General features: G+C 44.2%; 1 pseudogene; it reads right to left on the reverse strand.

Moving 5' to 3' along the window:
- Positions 1-1,619: 1,619 nt before the first annotated feature.
- Positions 1,620-1,934, reverse strand: LOC101959383 (ATP synthase F(0) complex subunit g, mitochondrial pseudogene; annotated as a pseudogene).
- Between the last annotated feature and the right edge of the window lie 17,226 nt (positions 1,935-19,160).

Genomic DNA, 19,160 nt, shown 5'->3' on the forward strand with positions numbered 1-19,160 from the left:
TGGGTACCAAGGATGTAGAGAAGGAGATGGAGTCCCTGCGCCTGAGGCCAGAAACCATCATGACACTGTCAAGTCAGTCAGGAATTACAGTCCAGTGTTCCTACCCGCCATGGGAGCCCAGAAGAGGGAGAGGGTGGAGGGGGAGGAGAGGGTGTTTGGCCGATTCCCAGCCACGTGTCTCTCTCTCTTCATTAGAATGGAAGTTCCATGAGGGCTCTCTCTCTCTCTTTCTCTCTCTCTCTCTCTCTCTCTCTCTCTCTCTCACTCTCTCTCTCTCTCTTTTTGGTACTGGGGATTAAACACAGGGTTGCTTAACTGAGCCATATCCCCAGCCCTTTTTTGTATTTTATTTAGAAACAGGATCTCTCTTGAGTTGCTTAAGGCTTCCCTAAATTGCTGAGGCTGGCTTTGGACTCAGGAACCTCCTGTCTCAGCCTCCAGAGCCTCTGGGATTATAGGTGTGAGTCATTGCACCCAGCAATTTTGTCTCTTCTATTCTCTGCTGTATCCCAGCATCTCAAAGACTACCTGGCACATAGTAGGTGCTTCATCAATGCATATTGGACAAATGAACAGAACAGGTAAAGAAATGGAAGAGTTCAAAACAGAGGCGTGGAGGCAGGACAGAGGGGGGGCCTCCTCCAGGCTCCAACACCCTTTGTTCCTCCTTGGAAGGCAATAAGCCCTCATATGGCCTGACCCTTGGCAGAGGTCTTTATGCCCCTTTGATGTTCTCATCTCACCACAGTCCAGTGAGGACAGCAGGTCAGACACAACTGTCCCTGCTCATCAGTGAGGAAGCTCATCCTTAGAGGGGGAAAGTGATCTGCCTATGTGCCCATGGCTATTGGTGGCCTTGCTGAGAGGAGAACTCAGGCCTCCCAGCTCTGAGGCCCAGCTTGAGCTGCTTCCCTGCAAGTCCAAAGGGCAACTCCACCCTCTCAGAATGTGCTGTGCAAGTTGGGGGCTCAGCTAGCCAGGTGTCTTGACCCAGCAGGGGCCCAGAGTCTTCCCCACAAGGCTGTGGAAGCCAGGAGATTGAGAAGGCATGCAAGATAATAAGGAGGAGGAGGAGGAGGAAGAGGAGGAGGAAGAGAAAAATTAGATCTTTCTTTCCTTTTTAAAAATTTTTTATTTTTTCAGCACAGGGGATTGAATTCAGGGGCGCTCTACCACTGAGCTATATCCCCAGGTCATTTTATTTTTTATGCTTTGAGACAGGGTCTTGCCCAATTGCCCAGGCTGGGCTTGAACTTGCAAGCCTCCTCCTGCCTCAGCCTTTCAAGTAAACTACAGGTAGGCACTACCAAACCTGGCAGAACATTTTATTTTGATAGATTTCTTTTGAGCTAACGAAAAAATAAAATGCTAGACATCCGTTCTCTCATGTATCCCTAATCACAGCCCAGTGGGGTGGATGCTATTCCTCGCATTTTACAGATAAAGAACTGAGCTCAGAGAAGGGAATTGACTTGTCTGAAATCACACGAGCAGTTAAGAGGCAAAGCTGATTTTTTTTCTTTTTGCGTAAATCTTGTTTTATTCAGACGGTTGTTTGATCACACAAGGTCCAAAAAACACTCAATAAATTAATACAATCAGATGTTAACAATTGGTCTTCAAAAATTGTAGCCTGTGATGCCACATTTGCCTAAGATCTCTCAGATGTGAAACCACATTTGCACCTCGGTGGCCACTGAACCCTGTAGCTCAGTTTCCTTGCTACCAGTGAGTGGGTTAAAGCTACCAGTGTGAGCACTGTGACTACTTTTTCTTCAGACTCCTAATAGCAATAGGGATGTCAGATGGGGTTGGAGGAACCAGCTCAACCTCGGCATAGTGCCAAAATACAGCCAGCTCCGGACTTGAGTAAGTCACAGAGATGTCACCGGCCCTGGGGCCTTCTCAGGAAAATTACAGACAAGTTGGGCCATGGTTCTACAATGAAAGACCTGTCACCGCAAATCCCAGCAGAATGTCAACTCCAGCAAAGCTGAACTTTAGACCAAGCCTGTTTACCATGTTGAAAGGCCTGAGATCTCAGGCATAATATTGAGATGCTGCGTTCATGCAAGGAGTCAGGACCTGAGTCCTGTCCGGGAGGCACTGCCAAGACCAGACTGCTTCCCAGAGTCAAGGGTCCTAAGTGCTAGGAAGGCACAAGTTTCCAACTCAGAGCTTCTCCTGCTGCCACAGAACCAACATTTGTTTACAGAACCAACATTTCTAGGCCCAGCAGGTGTCTAGCACAGGCAGGATGACCCCAAACTCCTAGGCTTAGGCTTCACAAGGCCTGGGAATAAACAAGTTCGTGTTAACAGAAACAAGCAGTACATGCTTGTAATCCCAGCTACTTGAGGGGCTGAGGCAGGAAAATCACAAATTTGAGGCCAGCCTGGGCAATTTAGATAAATTCTGTCTCAAGATTAAAAAATTTTTAAAGGGGGCAGTGATATAACTCAATGGTAGAGCACTTGCCAATCATGCATGAGGCCCTGGGTCAGATCTCCAGCACTGCAAAAAGGAAGGAAGGAAGGAAGGAAGGAAGGAAGGAAGGAAGGAAGGAAGGGAGGGAGGAAGGAAGGAAGAGCTTAAATTTCACTGGACGCCATCCTTGAAATCTACCTCAATTATTTTTTCCTGTATGAGTCAAGCATTTTGGTTAATAGCTAAAAGCCCCAAAGTTAATCAGAATGGGTTTGAATCCCTCCATGTCACTTTAGCTTGCTCCATGAGCAAGTAATGTCCATTCTTTTTTTTTTAAAGAGAGAGGAGGGGGAGAGAGAGAGAGAGAGAGAGAGAGAAAGAATCTTTTTTTTAATACTTATTTTATTTATTATTTATTTTTTAGTTTTCGGCTGACACAACATCTTTGTTCGTATGTGGTACTGAGGATCGAACCTGGGCCGCACGCATGCCAGGCGAGTGCGCTACTGCTTGAGCCACATCCCCAGCCCGTAATGTCCATTCTTGGCTTCAGTTTCTATGTCCATGAAACAGACACAATAGCCAGGCATCGTGGCACACACATGTAATGCCAGTGACTTGGGAGCCTGCATAGGAGGACCACAAGCTCAAGGCCAGCCTGGGCAACTTAATGAAACCCTATCTCAAAATAAAAAATAAAAAGCTCTGGAGGGCTGGGGTTGTGGCTCAGTGGCAGAGCGCTTGCCTAGCATGTGTGAGGTACTGGGTTCAATCCACAGCACCACATATAAATAAATAAAAAATAAAGGTCCATCAACAACTAAAAGATAATTTCAAAAAGTAAAAAATATAGCTCTAGAGATGTAGCTCAGGGTTCAATCCCAGAAAGAAAGAAAGAAAGAAAGGAAGGAAGGAAGGAAGGAAGGAAGGAAGGAAGGAAGGAAGGAAGGAAGGAAGGAAGGTATGTAGGGGTCTTGTGGTCCTCCTGGAGGTTGCTGCAGACTGTTCAGAGTATGGGATGGACGAATGGGCGCTGTTAGGTGGCTGTGCCCAGATGACAGAATAGCTCCACATCTCCTCTCTGTGCCCCTGAGGGAGGCCACCTGCTCCCTTTTTGCAGAGCCAAGGACACTGTGTCCTGGCCCAACCCCAGCACTGGACCAGCATCCATGCCTAAGTCAGCAAAGCCAAGTTCTCTCGGTGAGGGGACGCAAGTGCTGCTCCTGGACCTGCACTCCACTTTGTCCACCGCGGGTGGGAGGGGCTCGCCAGGTGGCTGAGCCCCTAGAGGAAGCAGCTCCACCTGGCTGCTGACCAACTGGTCCCCGGCTCTTGTTCAGCACTTAGGTTGCTCCAACCCCACGCCCCGGGTTTCAGGACCCAAACCAGCCCACAGTGTCTGAAGCTCATTAGACTCTGCACCTGGTCCTGGCTGTCCCAAATCTTCCAGCCCAACTAGAAAAGACTCTAAGAAGGGACAGCCAGTGATCAGAGCGTTCAGAGATCTAGAGACAGCATTGAGGGAACGGATCAATGAGGGTTTCGGGGTTGCGCTGCCACAGGGAAGGCACATCGCATCACACTCCACGGCTGGAAATGCTTCATGGCTTCCTGGACCCCCTGGTTTAGCTTATGAGGCCACAGTTGATCCAGCCCCTGCCCCCGCCCACTTCTAAAATGTGGACAAGAACATCACCATGTGCATGATCTCACTTCATTCTGCCAGAGAAGGTAATGTCTCTATTTTTCCAAAAAAGGAAATAAACCTCGGAGATTTTAAATGATTAGCCAGAATTTGAGCCCAAGCCAACTCCAGAGTCTTTAAGACTCACAGCCATTTTAAGAACCAAAAGGGCACTTGTGAAAACAGTTAGGAAAGTGGACAGGAGAAATTGGAAAGTCGGGTGCCAAAATGCAGGCTTGTTGTCTTAGCTCCTCGGGAGGCTGGAGGATTGCTGGGACCCTAGAGTTAAAGGTCAGCCTGGGCAACACGATGAGATAATGTCCCTTAAAAAAAGTGACTCTGGAGGCTGAAGCAGGAGAATCATAAGTTTGAGGCCAGCCTCAGCAATTTAGTAAGACCCTGTCTCAAAGTAGAAAATTTTAAAAGGGCTGGGTATGTAGCTCAGTGTAAAGCACCTCTCGGTTCAATCCCCAGTACAAAAAAAAAAAAAAGTAAGGAAAAAATAAATAAATTAGGAGTGCCATTCATAATAAAAATCTTTTCCTTCTTCTTCTTCCTCTTCTTCTCCTTCTCCTTCTCCTTCTCCTTCTCCTTCTCCTTCTCCTTCTCCTTCTCCTTCTCCTTCTTCTTCTTCTTCTTCTTCTTCTTCTTCTTCTTCTTCTTCTTTTTTCTTTTTGGATACAGGAGATTGAACCCAGGGCCTTGTGTATGCTTACTATGCACTATACCACTGAACTATAACCCTAGCTCCGTCATAATAAAAAACTATTGAGTTAACTTGATTATACTTTTCTCTCCTTGATTAAAACCCTCAGAGTATCTATCCAACACTATCTTCACCTATAGATTTGGTCACTCTTAGTTAACCAAAGGAGACCAAAGAAATCAGTGCAAGTTGGCTTACAAAATTCAGGATTTGCCTCTTAGGACTTACAGACTCTGGTCTGTGCCAAGTTAGCAGGGGCTCTCTTAAGGTTTTTACTCTGAGCAGTGTCAAGAGCTAAGAAGGTATAAATGTTGGAAATGAGTTCAGGCCAGCTGTGAGAACCTATTAGCAGAACACACCTGGAGGTCATGACTTTTAGGTTAAAGAAGATAGCCCAGCCTTTTGTAAAGTGACAGTGGTGTTTCACTAGCTAACCACTACAAGAAATGATTTTAAACAAGCATTGAGTTTCACAGCCACATGCTGAAATTACAAGACAACTGGCAAGACGTAGAAAAATTATCAAATATCTGAAATGCAACTCAATATGTGATAGTTGATCGCATGAATATGAAATGAAGAAATATGTATTGAAATGAAACAATGCATTTATGCATCAGAGAACTGTTCATAAACCTTGCAGCTTTTTTTTTGGTGTGTGTGGGGGGGCATTTCCTGGAAATTGTCCAGAGGCACTTTATAACTGAGTCACATCCCAGCCGCTTTTGTTTTTTTTATTTTGAGACAGGGTCTTACTAAGTTGCTTAGGGCCTTGCTACATTGCTGAGATTGGCCTTGAACTTGCAATCCTCCTGCCTCAGCTTCTGAGTTGCTGGGATTACAGGTGTGCCTTGCTACCCTGTAGTAATTCTTGATGTGATAGGCCAGGTCTTCCAAGAAGCAAATGTCCAGAGAGGATTAGGTTCAGGAGAGATATATTAAAAGAAATGCTTGGAGGGAGAATGACCAGGGAGCTGGAAGGAGGTCTTGGTGGTCAGCCATGGTGCAAGGGAGATCACCTCAGAGTATAGTGAGGGCAAGATGGGGAGCTTGAAGTTTGGGTAGGAAAAGTCTTAAACCTAGTGCAAATCTTTTTTGTTTTTACCAGGAATTGAACGCAGGGCACTTTACTACTGAGCTACTTCCCCAGCCTTTTTATTTTTCTATTTTGAGACAGGGTCTTGATAAATTGCCCAGCTGACCTTGAACTTGCCTTCCAAGTCTCTGGGATTATAGGCACATGCCACCTTGCCCAGCCTGACCTAGACTCTCACGCCTGTAATTCCAGTCGCTACAGAGGCTGAAGCAGGAGAATTGCAAGTATAAGGCCAGCCTTGGCAACTAAGTGAGGCCCTAAGCAACCTAGCAAGACCCTGTTTCAAAGCAAAAAGTATAAAGGGCTGGGGATGTGGTTTAACCGTTAAGTGCCCCTGGTACAGGAAAAAGAAAGAAAGTTAGTTTCATCAAAATCAATGGAATCCTCAATCCAAAATTGCCTTTGTTTGTATCCCTGCCTGGGAACAGCCAGTGGGAAGTGTGGCCCCACAGAGAATGTGGTGACAGATTTCAGCCATTACAGTTGGGGCATACACTCGGGTATGTCATACCATTTACTAAAGGCACTAATTATGGAATAGCAAGACCAACTGTAGATGCACATAATTTTCCAAAAATTTTGAAAGAAAAAATACATTACTAGTCTTGATTGTGTTCTCAAGGACACTTCATGAAGTCTCTGGAAACATCTTGAGAAATTCTGGATTTTGTGAATAACTGGAATTGTGGAAAGAGGGCACAGGACAGATCAGGGACATCTGAGTTTTAGCCTCATTCTGTCACCAGTGTGCTCTAGGAGTCTTTAATTTCATAGTTTCCATACCTTAAAATGAGTGCAAGGAAGAGGGAAATTTCCCCTCAATGTCCCTAAGGAAAGAGACTAAGGATTCTGTGGCAGTGTGGTTGCTCTAGGACCTGTGCCCTCCTGTCAAGCAGGGACCTTGTTCCCCACCACAATCTACCCCCAGCTCCTTCTGAGCAGCCTGGCTCAACTGCTGGTCCTGTGGTTTCCCTTGACTTTGCTGTCATAGCAACTGTGGGTGCTACTGAGGTGGTGAAGCGTTGAGGGGCTGCGGTGGGCAAAGGGAAGGTGTCACTTTCCAAAATAACCTCTGAGGAGAGACCGGTGGCCACTTAGAAGCTGACTTACCACCCCACTGTTTCCAGGAAATACCCAGACGTTTCTAACAAACATAGCTTGGTTCAAAGTTGTAAGGCCTCCTGCACAGAGGGGTACAAATCCGGGGCCTGAAGGGCTCACCAGGTTTGGAGGGGATCTGGGAGCAGAAGGAGGAGCAGGGGGCAGGGCTAGTGTTAAGAAGCCAGAGATCAGATTCTCCAAAAGCAAGCAGTGTGTCTACCATCTGACTGAGGTTCCCTGTTGGCTGAGTCCTGTTCCTCCTTAAGATGAGTCCCCACGGGGTGGACTCTTTGTCTCCTATTAGATTGGAAGTTTCACATGGGCTTTCAAACTGCAGTCACCTCCAGTGTATCTGAGTCTGTGCAGACCTTCTACCCGAAGCCCCTGCCTCTTAAACTCCCCCCCCCATAGTCCTCCTTCCAGGGTCAGCCTGGACTCTCGCCAGGGTCTCTGTTTGATTTCAAGCTTCAGCTAACTCTCTTTTTCTCGATTTTCCTTCTGCACACCTAGTCCAGGTCACCTCTTTGCTTCCATCCCCTAAAAGGGGCAGAAGCTTCTAGCTAACGCATCAACAGTGACTCTGGGGCTGGGGTTGTGGCTTAGTGGTAGAACGCTTGCCTAGCACACGTGAGGCACTGGATTCAATCCTCAGGACCACATAAAAATAAATATAACAACAGTTCATGCAACAGGTCATGTCCAGTAGGTGTCCATCTCTGACTACAGGCTGGCTGCGTGCCAGGCACAATGCTAATGCCTTACAACTGTCATCTCATGTCATTCTTTCCTTTAGCAAGTGTTATGGAGCTCCTACTGCTCTCCAGGTCCTATTCTAGGTGCTGTGGATAAAGAAGCCAAAAAGCAAAGATCCATGCCTTCCTGCGGTGTGCATCCTCACAACTCCAAGAGTCAAGTATTATTGCTCCTATATTATATTACCTATACTATTATATATTATTATTATATATTATATTATTATAAGCCAGGAAGCAGATTTGAAGTTCAAGGTCAACTCTTTCTCACAGAGAAGGCTTTTTTTTTTTTTTTTTTTTTTTGTGTGTGTGTGTGTGTGTGGTGCTGGGGATTGAACCCAGGGCCTTGTACATGGGAGGCAAGCACTCTACCAACTGAGCTGTATCCCCAGCCCCACATCAAAGGCTTTTAAAGGAATATGAGTGAATTCTACAAGCGTAAAGTACTAGGCTAATAGGAACATGGCTCTTATGTTGCTTTCAGTTTATAAAACATGTGGCTCCTGAAAGAGATGACTGATCTCAATCTGAGCTAGGGGAGTATAAGTAAGCCTGCAACAGCTTGATGTGCCAGAAAGCCAGAGAGTTTTCAAAGAAAGATGGGGATATGTCACAAGGACCAGAAACCAGTTTGAAGGATTCCCACTGACCAGATCTGGGAGAATTTAAGGATCAAAATAAATAATGATAGCCATAGATGATTGTCCACTGGAAAAAAGGAGTTAATGAGTCCATTCTCAAATAATCAATGGGGGAGAGATGGGAGAACTCTACTTCTAATAAATGTAGAGGGAAGATATAATTAGAAAATCACCGAACTGGTGCCTGCTTGGACCTGTAGTCCAAGCTACTGGGGAGGCTGAGGCAGGAGAACCACTTGAGCCCAGGAGTTCAAGGCCAGCCTAGACAACAGAGCAAGACTCCATCTCTGAAAAAAAGTAAAAAGAAAAGAAAATCAGCATTTGGGTGGGGCATGATGGCACATGCCTATAATTTCAGGATACTGAGGCAAGAGGATTGCAAATTCAAGAACAGCCACATCAACTTAAGACGAACCTGTTTCAGAAATACAAAAGGCTGAGGATGTAGCTCAGTGGTACAGCACTCCTGGGATCAACCCCAGTAATAAATGCGCGCGCGCACACACACACACACACACACACACACACACACAAACTCACACAAGAAATCTCCATTTGACAAAATTGGGGACTGGGGGTGTAGCTCAGTGGTAGAGTATGTGCTTAGCATGTGGTAGGCCCTGGGTTCAATCCCCAGCACCAATAATAACAATAATAGATTCAGGGAAGGATTAAATGTGGACATTAAAACTAGTTGTTGAAAGTTTGGTAAAAAACAAGATATTGACCAGGCACAGTAGCACACACCTATAATCCCAGTGACTCTTGAAGCTGAGGCAGGAGAATCTCGAGTTCAAAGCCAGCCTCAGCAAAAAAGCGAGATGCTAAGCAACTCAGTAAGACCCTGTCTCTAAATAAAATACAAAATAGGGCTGGGGATGTGGCTTAGTGGTTAAGTGGCCCTGAGTTCAATACCGGTACCCTGCCTAAAAAAAAAGAAACAAGATATTTTCATAACCTCAGTGAATGTCCCTGTAAGATTCTCATTAATTACACAGGGGAAAACTGTAACTTTACACCATAGAAAGCTGACAGACACCACCTCAATCAAGTGACCCAAGCTTAATATCATCTATAATGGAACAAACTGATGTCATGCACCTCCTGATATGATGTCCTGAGAAAGATACATCATTTCCGTGGTATTTCTGCCAAAAATGCATAATTTGAATCCAATTATGAGGAAACATTAGACAAGTCCAAATTGAAGGCCGTTTTACAAAATAACCAGCCTATTATTTTTTAAAAATCAAGGTCATAAAAGACAAAAACCAGGAAACTGTTCCAGATTAAGGAGATGGAAATATGAAGTTGTAATGGAATGAGAAATCCTTAATTGATTTTGGACAACAAAGGATATTGCTAGAACTTCAGAAGGACAATTGGAAACATTTGAGGAAGAACTGTAGATTGTATATTATCCTAGGTTTGACATTTGTATGCAATTATGTTTGAGAATGTCCTTTTTTTTTTTTTTTTTTTTTAATCTTTGAAATGAGGTCTCTATGTTGCCCCGCTGGCCTGCAACTCATGGGCTCAAGGATACTTCCTATTCACCTTCCCAACTAGCTGGAACTACAGGTCCGTGCCATCGTGCTTAGCTAAGAATGGCCTTCTTTTTTTAGGAAACATTTTCTGAGTATTTATGGGTAAAGAGTCATCATGTCCACAACGTACAATGAAACAGTTGAGTAAGTATGTTTTATTTCCTCAGAAAAAGAAAAAGCAAATGAAGGAAATTTTTAATGTTTCGACAGTTTGGGAGAAAGGTATACAGGAATTCTTTTATTATTCTTATAACTTTTCTATAAATTTTTTTTTAAAAGAGAGTGAGAGAGAGGGGGACAGAGAGAGAGAATTTTAACATTTATTTTTTTTTTCTTAGTTCTCGGCGGACACAACATCTTCGTTTGTATGTGGTGCTGAGGATCGAACCCGGGCCACACGCATGCCAGGCGAGCGTGCTACCGCTTGAGCCACATCCCCAGCCCAACTTTTCTATAAATTAAAATTATTTCAAGATTTAAAGTTTAAAGGGGCTGGGGTTGTGGCTCAGTGGTAGAGCACTTGCTTAGCATGTGTGAGGCACTGGGTTCGAGCTTCAGCACCACATGTAAATAAATGAATAAAATAAAGGTCCACCAACTTCTAAAAAAAATATTTAGAGCTTGAGGCTAGCTCAGTGGTAGAAGGTGTACTTTACACGCATGAGGCCTTGGGTTCCACCCCTAGCAACATGCACACACACACACACACACACAAACTTGGATACTTTGAGATGGCTTCTTTTCTAGGAGCCCAGCTCAAGACAGGGTAGGGAGAAGCAGCTCTAATAATCTCTACTCCTCAACCCTCAACATGCTTCTCTATGAAAACCAAAAGGCCCCTCCACACCCTCATTACCCATAGATCACACTCATCCAATGGTGTGGACCACAGGACTAGGGGAGATTGATCATTGGGAGAAGAAGTGTGCAGGGGCCAAGTAAGGTTTGCAGTGGATACACAGGGCTCTGGACTCACACTCAGAAATCTGGGTTTTATTGGATTAAGAGCTTTTACAATTTTGGGACCCTCTTTAAGAAACAGAATGCAAGATTATAAATATAAAATACGTACCCCAAGTGAATGTTTATTTAGAAGAAGAAAAGCAGTCATGATAAGTTATAAATATTAAAAGCTAAAAAATAAATAAATGCTGGAAAATGCCACACACATTATATATTTATGTTAAATAATTGCCTGAACACCTCTATACTGCTTCTTAACAGATTAACTCCTGGCTATATTGCATTTTAAATTTCCAGCTGTGATCAAAACATCTCATTTGTGTACATTACTTTACTCCTCCCAGGGAGGCGACCTGAAGTCTAAGCTAAATCTACCTTTGACCCACCCCCCCTCACTTCTGGAAGAAAAGTTTTCAACTCCATTACTCCAGAAAGCCCCTAGAGATATGCCCTTTTTCTCTCTGTCCCTTCTCTGAGAAAAATAAATAAGTAAGTAATAGCAATTGTCAGGAAAATTGAGCCTTAGAAAGTTGAAGGCCCCAACTGTGGATGTGTATGCTTCAGGGTTCTGCAGAAGAAAGGGTTAAACCTCTGACCAAAGCTGAATCCAGGCCCATCAGGATTCTTTCCCTCCCTCTAAAGGGGCCCTGATCTTTCCTGCCTCAGGGTCTTTGAAAACTATTCCCTCTGTCTGAACTCCCATCCCTTCCACACACAGGCCAGAGTCCTCTTTCCCACCTTTTCACCTGGCTAAGCTTTAGGCATCTGGTAAGTCTTAGTTTAAAGGTCAGTTTCCAAGGAAGTCTTTGTCTGATCCCCTTGCCCTTCAACTAAAATGACTACAATTATTCATTCACTGTAATCCTACTCTGCCAGAAAAAAAACGAGGTCTGGAACTTTGTGTGTCTATTTTCATGCTTGTATTTTTCCATTCCAAGGCATAATATGAGGTGCACAGTGCCTGGCACACAGTGGAACCCAAACAATATTTTCAAATGAATGAATGAACAAAGGAACTTGGTTAGGGTAAATGGGGAAAGGGGTCCTGTGGAGAATGAGCGCCCCCTGCTGAACACTGAAATATCAGGGACCCAGGACATCCTCTCTGAGCTGGGGAGAATGATGGATGGAGTGATAAATTTTCTCTCTTTAAGGGCACTCTTGGGAATCCCTACCTCATGTGAAGATTGCTGACTGTGCTTTCTTTTTAAAGTATTTTTTAAGTTGTCAATGGATCTTTATTTTATTTATTTTTATGAGAATTGAACCCAGAGCTTCACACACGCTAGGCAAGTGCTCTGCCACTGAGCCACAGCCCCAGTCCTTCTTACCTCTCAGCTCACAAACTTCAGAGCATCCATCCCTACTCCCAAGAGTCTGACTTCTATATCCATCCTCCTCACGTTGCACACTGTTTCAGCCCAAGCACTGTGACTACTGCTTTCTCCTTTCCACAATTAATACTCCCCCCTCCTGGACCTTTGACTTTGAATAAGAATAGGATCAGATTCCTGCATTGATCCCCATTCCCCCTCCTCCCTAATCAATCAATCAATCAGAAGTGATTGGCTAGGGCATTGGGGTGGATGTGGAGAAGGAGTGGTGGGCAGGGACACAGGATGTTGCTAGGGGTGGGAGGCAGGTGATTGTGCTTCTGAAATAGGGACCTGCTAAAAGGACAGCAGAAGCCAGTCACAGTGGCTCACACCAGTAATCCCAGCAACGGGGGAGGCTGAGGCAGAAAGATCGAAAATTCAAAACTTAGTGAGAAAAATTCTGAAACTTAGTGAGAACCTATCTCCAAATAAAATAAAAAGAGCTGGGGACATAGTGACATAGCTCAGTGATAAAGCACCTCTGGGTTTAATCCCTAGTACTGCCAAAAAAAAAAAAAATGTTGGCAGAGTAGGAACCATGGCTCAACAGATCCACGCAGGGAAATATCTAGAAAAGGATGAATGAGGAATTCCCAGCTCTTGCCTAGACTGAAAAGGAGTAAAATACCCCCAGGGTATGCAGCATGGGCACAGTGGAGGAGACAGCAAGGGGGTTGGGCTGAGTAATGTGGGGTGAGGAACAAGGAGCCCCTGTGGGGAGTCAGGTCTCAGCATTAGGGGGTTGGAGAGGACAGGAAGAAATCTCCTTAGTCAAAAGGAGAAGTGGACGGGGGAGGGGGTCAAGGGGAGATGGAGGTCACTCCCTCTGCAGTGAGAACTGGAGAACAGACCACACCTGTGTCTCTCCATATGGTTCCCATCCCTGGCCCCTCCCCCAGCCATGCCCCCAAGTGGAGCTGAGGAAGAGTGACAGTTACTTAATGACCCTGAGTCCTGCTAGCTCTTCTAAGCAGCCTGTGGTCACTGAGAGGCAAAAGGGGACTGAAGCCAAAGTCCAGGTTATTGATCTCTGGCCCCAAAGGTCAGCTTCAGGGACAGAAGGAGTGGCGTTGCCACCATGGGAGCCTCCAGGGACCCCACAAGGGTGGAGATGTGCTGCAGCCTGGTTTTCATGTCCGTGTCATTGGCTCTGCAGGATCCTGCACACACACACACACACACACACACACACACACACACACACACACACGGGCACTCCTGCACACACACCTAACCCCTCTCCAGCCTGTCCCACCTACGAATAGACCTTTGGGTGCCTGGGTAGCTAGGGAGCACAGAAGCAGGGACTTGGGACTGTTTACTACTACCCTGACTCACAAGACAAAGCCCTGGGAGTCCAGGAACTCAGTGGGGAACCCATAGAAAAAGTACCAAAGGTAGTAGTCAGGAAGGATGGTACTATTGTTTAACCCTATGATTCTGAGTTTTCTTGTCTATAAAACAAGCGATTGAATCAGATAGCTCTGAGGTCCCTTGCAGCTAACAAATCTAAGATTCTAAGAAATTAAGTGAGGATAGGGCTGATAGTAGGGGTTCAGGGCACTAATTAGGTTAAATTCAGAAGATGTAAAAAGAATTCCTGGAACTGGGCATTGCGGCACATGCACATAGTCCTAGCTACTTGAGAGGCTGAGGCAGGAGAATTGCAAGTTTCAGCCAGCCTGGGTAATTCAGAGAGACTCTGTTTAAAAAAAAAAAAAAAAAAGAAAAGAAAAGAAAGAATTCTTGGATGGGAACAAAACTGAGCAAATTATGCTATGTTCATGTACAGTATTACGTGAATGAATCCCATTTTTATGTAAAATTATAATGCATTAATTTAAAAAGAAATAATAGGAGAGACCAGTAGAGTAGTGGAAAGGGGTCAGGGGGAGGGAGGAGGGGAGGGAAAGAGCAGGAGGTTCTGGGAAATGAGATTGATCAAATTGTTATGTGCATGTGCAAATGTCACAACGAATCCCACTTTATTTATAATTATAATGCACCAATAAAAGCCATAACAAAGAATTTTGTACAACAAAGAATGTAAAAGTATTTTATTAATATATGTTGAATACATGTTGAAATGATATGTTGGATATATTGTGTAATGCAAAATACATTATTAAAATTAGAAAAAAAGAATTCTTGGATGGGGAAATAAAATCTAGATTATAATTTTTTTCTTTTCTTTCTTTTTTTTTTTTTTTGTATCAGGGATTGAACTCAGGGGCACTGGATCACTGAGCCACATCCCCGGCCCTATTTTGTATTTTATTTAGAGATAGGGTCTCACTAAGTTGTTTAGTGCCTTGCCATTGCTGAGGCTGGCTTTGAACTAGAGATCCTCCTGCCTCAGCCTCCCCAGCCGCTGGGATTACAGATATGTGCCACTATGTCCATCTTAGATTCTAATTTGAGACATTATTAACTGTGGAATCTCCGGCAAGTCATGTATTTATTTATTCATTCAACAAACATTTAATAAGGAATTACGCTATGCCAAGCTGTGTGCTGGACACTATAAACAAAATAGATGTAGATCCTGGTTTAGGGAGTTGACATCCTAGTAACCAGTGGGAGAGGAAAACAAAAAAGCGTATATAACAGGGCAAGTGCTCTGTCATGGAATTGTAGGCTACTGGAACACCTGGAAGGGGTGTTGGCTAGGTGAGTCGGGGTGGAGGGCCCAAAATGTTCCCTGGAGAGGACAAAGCAACATCTTCATTGAAGTCTAAAGAATAAATAGTCATAAGCAAATTGAAAGTAGGGAAACAAAACCCTGCAGCGGGGCTCACCCGTAACTCCAGTGACTCAGAAAGCTGAGGCAGGAGGATCGCAAGTTTAAGGCCAGCCTCAGCAACTTAGTGAGAGCCTGTCTCAAAATAAAAAGGGCTGGGGCTGTAGCTCAGTGGTAAAGGGCCCCTGAATTCAATCCCTAGTGTCAGGCAGAAGGGTAATGATAGGAAAATATTAGGAAGAACCAACTGTATCCAAGGCCCGGGAACATTATTACTTGTAACTGAATTAACAGGAAGATTGAGGAGCATAAGGTAGGAAGTGAGGCTGGCATTGGGGCAGAGACAACCTAGCTTTGCTCTTTTTCCACCATCTCTGTTTCCTAGGGTCTAGAGAGAGAAAGAACAGGGGGGAAATGCTGCACTTTTGGAAAAGTGTTGCAAAAAGCAGTCCATACCCAACAGAAAGGGGCTGTGGATCACTGGGGGTGGAGTTAGGGCTATCTGGCTCTGGGCTAACCTCCAGAAGATCAGTGGGAATTTCATCAAAACTGAGGCATTGAGCCTCTTGAAAAATGGTCTGAGATCACACAACTGGGGAAGGGTAAGACTGAGGTTTGAACAGAAAGCATGACCCCAGAGTCTTTGCAGAAGTGGGAGGGATTTGTATTAAGGACCATAGTGGGAAGAGTCTGCAGAGATCAGATTCTAACAATCCTAGGATGGCTGATGGGCAGGACATCCAGAAGGAGTAAGCTAGCTCCCTGCTGCTAGAAGTTTGCACACTGACCTAGAAAATAATAGATGTCAAGATTGGGGTATGAGAAGGGTCAAATGGTCTGCAAGGCTCCTTTTGCCTCAGAGAGTTTTGAAACCCAGGATGCTGTGTCTTCACTCCATACCCCCTGCTTTAACAGAACAGGAGCCGGGCATCTCTTCAGAACCTAAGGGTGCTCAGAATCCAGGCCAGAGAGGAGAATGGACAGCTTCATGCTTCTTTCTATTGTTCTTCCTCTACCCTGGGTAAACCAGAGAGGCTCTGAGATAAGAAGAGGAAGGGGACAATCCTCTGTCATTTGGAGGCCTTGATTCCAGGAGGACTTGTGCGGCTTTTGGTGTTCTCTCCTGTTATCACAGAAATGAGTGGTTAGGAGAAAAAGTTGCACTATTGGGTAGACCTGAGTGGATTGCTTCTTGTCAGTGTTACCCTGGAAAGTTGTTTAATCTCTGAGCCTCTGTTTCTTCATTTTGAAGATGAGGACAATAATTGCCACAGTAATTGCCACAATTGTAATAGTAAGCATACATGTCAGCCCCTGTTATTTCTGTGTGTTTGTGTGTATGCATGCACACTCGGGCAGTTACTTGGTAGAGGAATTTGACAAAGATTCTCAAACACTCTGAATTTCATTTTTTTATTCTGTTAAGCGTGGAGCATAACGCCTCCATCCTAAGGTAGTTGGAGGGGGCTATGTCCAGCACATGCAAATTAACAGACATTATTTTTCCCTCTAAGTCTACAGGAAAGGAATTGGGGTACTTTGATATAAGTTATGATCTTGATCTGTAAACATTACAAAAGCACTGAGCAGTAGGCTCTGAGATCAGAAATCCATCCCTCTATTTGATGGAGGGGAAGTTGAGGTCCAGAAAAGGAAAGGTTTGTTCAAGGTCACGTGGGGAGTTAGGAATCGGAACCCAAAACTCGCCAGGCATGGTGGCGCATACCCGTAATCCCAGTGGCTCAAGAGGCTGAGGCAGAAGGATCATGGATTCAAAGCCAGTCTCAACAATTTAGTGAGGGCTTGGTTTGGGCTCAGTGGTCAAGTGCCCCTGAGTTCAATCTCTGTACCCCCTCAAGAAAATCGAAATTAAAAAATAAAAATACAAAAGGCTAGGGTGTGGCTCAGTGGTTATATACCCCTAGGTTCTATTCTGAATATAAAAACAAAAACAAGGGGCTGGGGATGTGGCTCAAGCGGTAGCGCGCTCGCCTGGCATGCATGCGGCCCGGGTTGGATCCTCAGCACCACATACCAACAAAGATGTTGTGTCCGCCGAGAACTAAAAAATAAATATTAAAAATTCTCTCTCTCTCTCTCTCTCTCTCTCTCTCTCTCTCTCTCTCTCTCTCTCTCCCCTCTCTCACTCTCTCTTAAAAAAAAAAAGAAACAAGAGCTGGGATTGTTGCTCAGCAGTAGAGTGCTCGCTGGGTTCGATCCCCAGCACCACACACATAAAAATAAAGGCATTGTGTTTTTAAAAAAAAGTATATATATATATATATATATATATATATATATATATATATATATATATATATATTTAAAACAAAAACAAAACCGCAGAGTTGGGGTTGTGTCTCAGCAGTAGAAAGCTTGCATAGCATGTGTGAGGCCCTGGGTTGGATCCTCAGCACCACATAAAAATAAATAAATAAGGGCTAGGGTTGTGGCTCAGAGGTAGAGCATTCACCTAGCTTGTATGAGGCACTGGGTTCGATCTTCAGTATCACATAAAAATAAAATAAAGATATTGTGTAAAAAAAAAACTAAAAATAAATAAATAAAATAAAGGTATGTGTCCAACTACAACTAAAAAAAATAAATGTTTTTTTTAAAAAAGACCCAGAATGTTCTCACCATACCATTCTATCACTATTACTGACAAAATGTTGGAAGGATGTGTCATTGAAGACTGAATGGATGAATACAGGTCTCTATATGTCTCCCCAGGGACATGGAGGACTTCCCACGTGGGACCAAACTTTGAGGTTGTTCCTCAAACAAGCTGTTGCCTTTTAAGCTTCTTTGCTTTCATTTTTGCTGTTCCTTTCTTCTAGGACACCTTGCCCTCCCTAGCCTTCAAAATCCAATAAAGACCAATAGAAAAGAAAAAAGAAAAAAACAAAACAAAACCTATACAGGTCTGACCCAATGCCACCTCTTCTGTAAAGCCAGTGTGTGTGTGTGTGTGTGTGTGTGTGTGTGTGTGTGTGTGTGTGTGTGTCCATGTGTCCTAGGGATTGAATTTAGGGCCTTGTTCAGGCTAGGCAAGTACTCCACCACTGAGTTACATCTCCAGCACTTTTTATTTTATTTTAAGACAGGGTCTCTCTAAGTTGTCCAGGCTGGCCTTGAATTTGTGATCCACCTTCTTCAGCCGCTAGGATTACAGGTGTGCATTGCCACGACAGCAGGTCTGTGAAGTTTTTCAAAACTTACAGCATGTGTGAGCTTTCAGTGTTTCCAAAGCACCTTACACACGCCTCTGTTATTCATCCCAACCTCAGTTTGATGCTTCTGTCCTGTCACATGCCTCTTCTCTAATAGTTTTCTCCTATACCTAACAGCGAGGGGAGGAATATGAGTTTGAAACCGCATTCCCTGATTGAAAGAAGCATGCTGGGGGAAGGGGGCTGGGGATGCAGTTCAATAATAGAGAACTTGCCTAGCATGTGCAAAACCCTGGGTTCAGTCACTAGCACCACAAAAAGAAAAGAAAGAGAAAAAGAGAAGGAGAGAAAAGAAGTGCTGCACACGGTGGGCACACCTATATCCCAGTGGCTCAGGAAGCTGAGACAGGAAGAGTGAAAGCTCAAAGCCAGCTTTAGTAATTTAGTGAGGCCCTAAGCAACTCAGGGAGACCCTGTCTCTAAATAAAAAATAAAAAAGGTTGGGAATGTGGCTCAGTGAGTGCTTGCCTAGTGTGTGCAAAGACCTGGGTTCAATACACACACACACACACACACACACACACACACACACACACACCCCAGTAAGCCAGAAAGCTGGTTTTGAATTTCTAATTCTTGAGCAAGTTGCTGGTAGGTCATGTTTCCACATATACAAAAAGGGGTGGACGGAAGACAAGGCCTGAAATACTAATGCCTGAGCCTCTGCTGATGAAAGTATAAAGTATTGACTCTAAAAGCTGATTCCAAAATCTAAGTACCAGGGCTTAAAACCTATCACTCTGTGACTATCAGTAAGCTACTTTTTATAAGCCTTTTGGGTCTCACTTTCATCTATAAAATGAGAATATAACCACTGCTAGCTTTTAAATTTGATGTGAGGATTGATTGGTGGATTGATATAGGAAATTGAACTCAAGGGCACTGAATTACACA

The sequence above is a fragment of the Ictidomys tridecemlineatus genome, chromosome 11 (assembly GCF_052094955.1).
Source record: "Ictidomys tridecemlineatus isolate mIctTri1 chromosome 11, mIctTri1.hap1, whole genome shotgun sequence".
NCBI classification, from domain to species: Eukaryota; Metazoa; Chordata; class Mammalia; order Rodentia; family Sciuridae; genus Ictidomys; species Ictidomys tridecemlineatus.